The following is an 8901-nucleotide window of genomic DNA, read 5'->3' as shown; positions in this document are numbered from 1 at the left end:
ATTACTTGTTAATTTATGCTTTTATATATAACCCTAATTTGTTTTTTGAAAATGTTCTGCAATTAGCATGTTAAATTCGAGATCAAATATTCATGTGTATATAATATGTACGTTTATACATTTAAAATCATTAAACTTAAATTGACATATGTTTATGTAACGGGTTGTTATTGAAGCTAATATCATTGAACCTGTAATACATCTTCTCCGGCATGCAGAGTTTGAGACCAGGAAAGAAGATGAATGGGCTATTGTCAATGCTTTGTGTGGAGCAGTTAATGAGCAGATCAGGTATAAACTTCTTTTTCTCGTTCTTATATTTATATATATACCCAACTGAGATACACATTAGACTCTACCCACATCCAGTAGCAATAGGAACAACAAAAGTGATCCGGGTATCATGGATCAAGGTGGAAGCAAAAAAATCATTCCCAAACACTTCGTACAACGTTTATCACTTGATCCTGTGTAATTTATCATGTACTTCCTCTTGAAACTCACCAGTAAAGAGTAGGATATCTAGTGATGATTCATCCGTTCAGTCAAGGAACCAATGTTTCTCATAGAGTTCTTTTAGATGTAATGTGTCCATCAAGATGAATTAGTAGAATCCCATACCAAATGTAGTTTGATGATCTAAACTTATCTAGACATACTACATTTGGAATCCATCATCCTAAATCTTGTGTATATTTTTTTCTTTCATACTTCATCTTTATTAGTATATCAATTTCTTATCATGAATGTGAATTTGAGACATACCTTAACTTGTGTATATTGTTTTTTCTGCAGGAAGTCATTGGTTTTGAAGTGTTTTTGGCTTTTTGCTAAAAATTGTAGCTGCAATTGTGCTTACTATCTTCGTTCAATTTTGGTTCTGATCTTTGTATATTGTGCACAGATTCTTGGGAAGACCACGAAGAATACTGTAATCCTTCTACTCGTATCTGTTTTGCCATGAAGACCACCAATATTGGGCGCATTCCATCAAAATTGTATGCTATTAAGCTTGGTGCCAAGCTATGTTTGCTAAAGAAAAACCCTAAGATTAAGGTCCTTTTTCTCCTATTTTACAATTACAGTCATCATATATGAACTTAAAGACATTTTTTTTGATTGTACTTATCATTTTTTAGAAACTTAAGAAATGTTTACTGAACATTTTTACTAGTAATATGATTTTTTTTTTATTAGTAATAGAGGTCTTCTTTGTTCAATGCACACTTGACATCTCTTTTAGTAATGCTTATACGTTTTCAGTGAAATTGGCCTGAAAATGTTACAGGGAAGTCTTAACTAGGTCAATAGAAGATTTACTTTTTATCTGTAACAAAAACATAGCAACTCTAAAAAGAGTTGCTAAATTCTGAACCAGAATAATAGAGTCCGGTCTGGCTAAAAGAAGCCGTTCTAAGTTTTTTTGGTTCTAAATTTTGCAACGGCTGTGAGACAGTTGCGAAATTTAAATTCCGCAACTATCTCACAGCCGTTGCGACAAAAATATAGCAACAACAGTCAGCAGTTCGAAACCTGTTCGCAGCGGCTGAAACAACTACAAAGTTGAGTTAAAAAACAGTTGGGTCAACCGAGAATCGTTGCGAAAAAATTTCGCAACGGATTAGGAGCGTTGTTTAACCCCAAAAATGGTGTAGTGACATGTGACTTAACTGGATTGTATGGCAATGTTGACGGTATGGGACATTTCTTCTAACATTTTTAATATTGGGGCATATTTCTAACATTGCACCCCGGATTGTGCCATTTTTCCCATTTACCTTCATTCAAATAGTGACCTATTGGTCTCTGAATGTGACAATTTTTCATTTTAAATCAGCGCGTTGTAATCCTATGATTTTGAATTAAAACATAAATAACAGTTAAAAAATCACTTTCGCCATTTTGTGAAGTGTGAACCGATTTTCAATTGAAATTAAACAATAAATCTCAGCTACTTCTATTTTATTTCTTTTGTTTCCTAGTGACTAGTTTAGCCAGTATAAGTCTTCTACACCCCACGATAAATCTTTTTCTTTTTACGAGTAAAAGAAAAAATAAATAACCCACCTGAAACTATAATTATAACTTGTCCGTCCACATCACGAAGGGTAGTGGAGCAGTATAATTGTGTATCAAATCAAATTATGGCGTAATTTGATTGAGATTTCGATGTTCAACTTGACCAAGTTGAACTTAATGAACACATAATAACTCGCAAACAAGTCCATTGACAATTAAAACCTAAGGAATGTGATCCTCGTTGCGAATCTTCTGATTATAAAAGTATGTCCATGCGTATCACTCGGTAGTCATGGCCAAACAGTAACTTTTGACAAAATATAAATTCCAAAATTTAATTAACTTATAGTAAATTACTATTAGTCTAATGATTTGTCTTGGAAAATGCAGGAGTGATGGGATTTTTGGGTGATCCCTTTAATGTTATGGGAGTGCGACTTTGTGCACCATCTCTTAACCTGGGGTGTACATTCCTCCCATAGTTATTGGTTTATAGTTAAACATATTTTTTTTTAGTATATTTTTTACTCCCTCAGTTCCTATTATATAGGCGGAATATTGGATTTTTCTAATCCCACTAAATAGGCGGAATTCTAATTTCAAGATATCTTTTGATCCATATAACCTTATTTATGTTGTATTGGAAATTGCATTGAGAATAAAACAAAGGGTAAAATCAAGCACGAAAATTTATGAAAACCAAACAATTTCTTATTCTACTTTAACTTCTCCGCCTATATGATAGGGACCGAGGAAGTATATTTTTAAGAATAATTAATAATAAATATCACACATAAGGAATCGGAGAAATAAAAACCGAAGATTTTATAAAACCATAAGCCACGTCTCTTTCTTTTCTCTACTTTCCGTTTATTCTCTGTTGCACCATGATAAGCTTTAGAATTGATGCGATTGAAATTTACAAAAGCTTTCAAAATTGAGGTGTTCTAGCCTCCATAATATCTCCTGAATCTTCGATTGAGACGTCATGGCCAACTTAGGTTGCTGTCGATTGGCAATTAAGGTTATACTAGTTGATTTCTGATTAACGTCTATATTCTTTCGGATTATTCGCTAATTAGATACAAACCTTTTGGAAATTTTGTAAAGAACTCTAAACCAGGGAGGAAAAAGTCGTTCATGGGAATAAATCTAATAAATCTTACAATTTCATGATCACTTTGTTCCTCAACAGTAGTATTACTATGAATCTTGATCTTCAATAAATCCTTCATCTTGATTATCGGGGACTGTTATTGATGATCAGGAGACACTCTACCTTTATTTCCATCACCGGACGATGATGTTCTAACCTTACTTGCAAGATGAGTAGTAGCAGTAAGTGAACCCATCTGAATCCGTAAGAACAGGGTTAACTCTTCAAAGCATAAAAGTGATAAAGATGGTATCCATTATTAACAACAGAGGTAAATATCAAAGAACTATTCCAAATCACTCACTTGACGCTTACAGGGAGAATTCTTCCTTTTTGGGAAAGGGAAACAATCAAACAAACAAGCGAAGAAGAAGAAGAAAATGAGTGTTAAAAGTCTTACAGATGAAAGAGAGGGTACCCAGGTTTTTAGGCATTTTTTATTTTGTTTCTCCCACTTTCCAATTTCCAACGTAATATCTACTTTTAATTTTCAATAAAATAGATAACTACGGTTAGAATCCTAGCCTATAGAGAAGGGAGGAATGTGCACCCGGGTTAACAGGGTGCACAAAGTCGCACTCTTCCTCTAACATCTATACCTATACGTACTCTTTCCCTTCCCTAGTATACCTAGAAGTGACTATCATTTCCTTCGCAATGATAGCTAAGGTAAACTTTTTTTTTCCTCGGCGATAACTAGGTAAACTGGCTGGAATATTATTAAGTGACTATCATTTACAGCACGTATGGAAAGGGAGTTAACCGATAGTACAACAGTTTAAGCGATTTCATTAACTAGGTAAACTAGCTGGAGTATTACTCCGTTCAAGAATTCAAGCAAATTACTCCCTTGGAGCATATCTTTCTCTAAACGAAGAAAATCATCAAAAATGGTGGACTTGTGATCCGAAAACCATTTCCTCTCCGATTCAATCGGATCTCTTTTCATACATGCTTTTAGTCATTCTCCAATGTTCTATCTCTTTTCTTGTTGGAATTATTGGTTTTGTACTGATTATGTATGAGGTCTCTTTATGTAAGCTTGATCGATGTACTGAAATCATGTAAGCTTACTTTGATCAATTAATGAAAGTTTTCTGGTTATCAAAAAAAAAAAACGATTTCATTTACTACTCTTATCTTTGAAAACGTGCTCCTGATATTGATAAATATTCTTCCCGATGTTGACACGAGTTTTGACTGTGCTATAAAAAAAGATAACTGGCTTCTTTGATTCTATAATAAGTCATATCTTTGAGTTGGAAGATTAACCAAAGAGATAGGAAGGCATTGCCAGAGAAAGATGAAAATACCCAAGAGAATAATATTGGTTCGACATGGAGAAAGTAAAGGATGGAGAAAGTAAAGGAAACATAGATAGATCAACATATACAACAACACCATGTCATTTGGTACCATTAACAGAATTAGGTCGGGAGCAAGCAAGAACTGCAGGTGAAAACATTCGTAAAATCATTGAAGAAGCTGCTACTAGTAGTGGAAAGAATTGGAAAGTACACTTTTATGTATCTCCATTTGTAAGAACAAGACAAACATTACGTGAACTTGGTAAAGCTTTTGAGAAGGAAAGAATTATTGGTGTTAGAGAAGAATGCAGAATAAGAGAATAAGGTTGGGGAAATTTTCGAGTTGAAAAAGAAATGAAAGTTATTGAAGAATCTCGACTCAAATCGGAAAATGGGTCATTTGTACAAATACTTTTAAATCACGGTTCAAATGGACAGGTAAAAAATAGTTTGGGTGAAATGGCCAAAAAAAAATAGTAAGGATGAAACTGGTTTCATCCTAGCTTAAATTTAAAAAATAGCAAGGATGAAACTGGATACATCCTGTTTAAACTAAAAATAAGAAAAAATATTTGAAAATAGGCACAATGAAATTGGTTACATCCTGCCTATTTTTATATTTTTGGCATTTAAACAATATCAAAATCTAACTGTCTGTTTCACCCAGGAATTGTTGATTTTGGTCTTTTTAACCAATTTTGTGGACTCAAATTCGGTAGATTCTTCTTTCGGTATCCTGGCGGAGAATCTGTAGCTGATGTTTATGATCGTGTTGCAAGTAATATCTCATTTTTATCTTTGATTGTTTTCCGTCTTTCAAAACTTATGAGAACTTTCTTTTGGCATTTAGTTTTTTCACAAATTAAGGGTTCACTCTTAAACTTCCGTTAGTGTTAGCCTTGATAGCGGGTTTTCACTCATCCTAGGGTAATCCTTAGTCTTATAACGTGCACGCCATATGGGCTATCACTCATCATGCGGTACGAGCCTAGATCAGTAGATCTTGTATTGCATTTTATTTTTATTTTTCGGGTACAAGCCTAGATCAGTAGATCTGGTATTGCATCTCCTTTTCTTTTTACTGGTTTAATCGGTATTCTAGTGCTAGTGGGTTATTGGTCTCATCACACAATGACCTTGTGGAAAATCTGGTATCGTGGTGAATTAATAATAAGTGGAGATGGTCTAGTAGCAATAGTCGTGTAACGTGGTGGGCATTTATGCGTCACATAGATTACATATATCAGACTTCAGACACTATATAATGATGGGTGGTGATTGGGGAATCATATTGCTTAGGGGTGTAGCAATATATAGGTAAGGGATGTTTTTATCTTTTGGATATTGGTACACTCCTGAGCAACGTGGCACCCTCTATTAGCAATGTTGCATATTATGTCGGAATTTTAATAGACTGTTTGTTACCCAGGTTTTCTTGAGTCACTGTGGGGAGATATATACAATAATAGACTACAACAGGATGAATCGGATGAAGAGATAAACTTAGTGATAGTAGCACACGGATCCTCAACTAGAGTTTTATTAATGAAATTGTTTGGATGGACAGTTGAACAATTTGAGTATTTAAAAAAAATTGAAAACGGTGAAACTAGGACTGTGCAGATAGGGTCAGGCGGTGAATATAGTCTAGCTGTTCATCATAGTGACCAAGAACTTGAAAAATGGGGTTTATCTCAGGAAATGATATATGATCAGAGATATTGACTGACTGCAAAAAAAGGTGAATGGAATAACAAATGTTATTTGTATCGTGATGGTTTCTTCTATCATCTTCAACACTCTTCAGATGATAATGACAATGAAAGTGATCATGGTGATGGTGATGACATTATAAACAACAGAGAATAATCAGTATCAAATTAAGTTGCTCCGTGTATCGTCGTCGTAAACGCTTCCAACTCATTGGTTTCTTAAGGAAGTTAGTCGACTTCTTCTGGAATTTTTACTTGTCTTGTGCTTTTCTCATTTTTTGTGATCCCGACGGTGTGTGTGATTTGTTTATTGTCTTTTTAATACTATATGAACGGTGAGTGAAAAATTATCCTTCCTTTTCAGCAGTCTTTTACCACAATCCCTATACCACATCACATAAATAATTAAGAAATGGTACATAATTTAAAAGATTTCATTTTTAAAGTTATTATCGGTAAAAGCGTAACTGCTCGGCTCATGATCAATTTTAATTTTTACGCGCTTAAATAGAAGATACTCCCTAGTCCCTCCGATCAAATTTTATAAGCGGAGTTCTGCAATGTAAAACACTATGTATTTTACCATTTTTTATATTTTTTCCTAATTTGTCTATAATATAGTCCCAATAACTAACATAATAAGTTTTTTTTTTTTTGATGATACCCATCCAATATTAACATGGGCATATATATCAAAAATAGCATTGAAATATGAACTTTCCCTATCTAGTTGGATAAGCAAAGATTTCTTCTCCGCCTATATAATTTAGACGGATGGAGTAAATATTAAGAAGATATGGAAGTTATAGAATAGCACGACGGCTATCAACTAAGAAAGAAAGAAAAGAAAAACAAACAAACAGAAAACTCAAGTCCCATAGCTACTAAGGTGGATTAAAAAGAAGGATTTTTCGGTTAACAAATAATCTTGAAGATAATAGTGTGTTGCAATTTACGAAAGCCTAATGAAAGGAACTGACTTCCACCTTGGTTACTATAGCCTCGACAAATCTCTTTTTCCCATTAAAACATCTATCATTTTTTTGAATCCAAATGGAAAAAAAATACTCGCATGAATACATTTCCAAATAACTTTTCCCATTACGGAACCACCATAGATCACCCAATTCTTTGAAAGATCAAATAAAGTAGCTAGCATAATAATTTCTTCTTGGGCACAGAAAAATCTCCAAAGCCGCTGCGAGAGAAAATGCACTCTAAAAACAGGTAAACTCCAGATTTAGGAACTAGATTTCACGAATCACACAAGTTCGAGGAGGGGTTGCAAGAGAATGCAACAATCACGCAGTACCTCTTCAGCATATTATCAATGGTTGGAATCTTGTTTTGCACCAAATGCCAAAGGAAGAATGCAACTTTACGAGACCAATGTTTCTTTTTATTTATACAAAAAGTAAGGAAAAAAACACCTTATAAGGACCATTACAAAGATAATGATGGAAACGCAGAGCTAAAAGATAATGTGAGCAACATGACATCACAGAGATAATGAAGTAACTAAAACAACATTGACAACTAAGATCACCGACAACTGTAGAGATACATCACAGGGGATCACCAAGTGATACAACCAAGTGAATCCTTTCTTTGTGACGATAACAGTTAGATGATATTGTTTGGAAAGAACAGGTTTCTTCTAAATCAATTAACAATTTTGGGCAAGGAAAAAGGGTAAGGATCAAAGGATCCCTCCATATCTCAGGGTTTTGGGGTTGTGAGGTTTTCATCCTCACATAGATCTCATTTCCTTGACACGATTATGAGAGGCAGGATCATACCAGTGGCAGGATCCACTTTTTTGTAACAAAGTAACCTAAAAGAATCCAAATCTGGAGCACTCTTTAGTGATAATTTCTTGCTTCTTTTTCTCTTTGTATCAGATATTACATCTATTGATCTTGGAGTTGAATATGTAATATTTGTTACTGCTTCAGTGATTTTTGTTGCTGCCATTTCTGTGATTGTTTTTGCTGCTATAGTTGGAGATCTAGTGATTGTTGTTGCCATACATGAAACCAGTGATTTTAAGGTTGATGTTCCTGTTATTGAAGAGGATGTAATTGGATCTGAAACGATTTGATTTAATGAAGTTATTTCCCTTGTAGACAAAGAAAAGCCATCTTCTATAATGGATTTCCCACGCAGACAAGTGAAAAACAACAAATCCAAACAAAAAATCGATCTAAACTAGACTACAGAAAGGAGATAAAGACAGACTAGATTGTCGGAGGTTAATCAATCCTTAATTATTATTATTCCATAAACTCATATAAATAGAGTTTGAGTATTACAGAAAATCTGGTATTCTCCCAGAATATTATGGTAACTAAATATCTCTAAATATATCATCTCTAAATATAATATATTGTCTATTACACCCCCTTAGTCGTAACGGGAGAGGAGCACACGTTAAGACTAGAACGGAAACGAACAAACAATACTCGAGGAAGGCCCTTGGTGAAGATATCTGCATATTGACTGTCAGAAGGGATGTGCAAGACATGAATGTCACCGATACGTACACGCTCACGTACAAAATGAATATCAATCTCCACATGTTTAGTGCGTTGGTGCTGGACAGGATCCCCAGTCATGTAAATGGCACTAATGTTATCACAGTAGACAATAGTGGCACGTCGTAACGGGATGTGAAGCTCGAGAAGTAAATTGCGTAACCAAGTAGTCT

General features: G+C 34.3%; 1 pseudogene; it reads left to right on the top strand.

Annotated features, from left to right (window-relative positions):
* The first annotated feature begins 4478 nt into the window (after positions 1 to 4478).
* LOC113360810 lies at positions 4479 to 6207 on the top strand (annotated as a pseudogene).
* Positions 6208 to 8901: the final 2694 nt, after the last annotated feature.

Source organism: Papaver somniferum, chromosome 3, assembly GCF_003573695.1.
Source record: "Papaver somniferum cultivar HN1 chromosome 3, ASM357369v1, whole genome shotgun sequence".
Lineage (NCBI taxonomy): Eukaryota > Viridiplantae > Streptophyta > Magnoliopsida > Ranunculales > Papaveraceae > Papaver > Papaver somniferum.
Note: the sequence above shows the minus strand (reverse complement) of the source record. Positions and strands in the feature narration are given on the sequence as shown.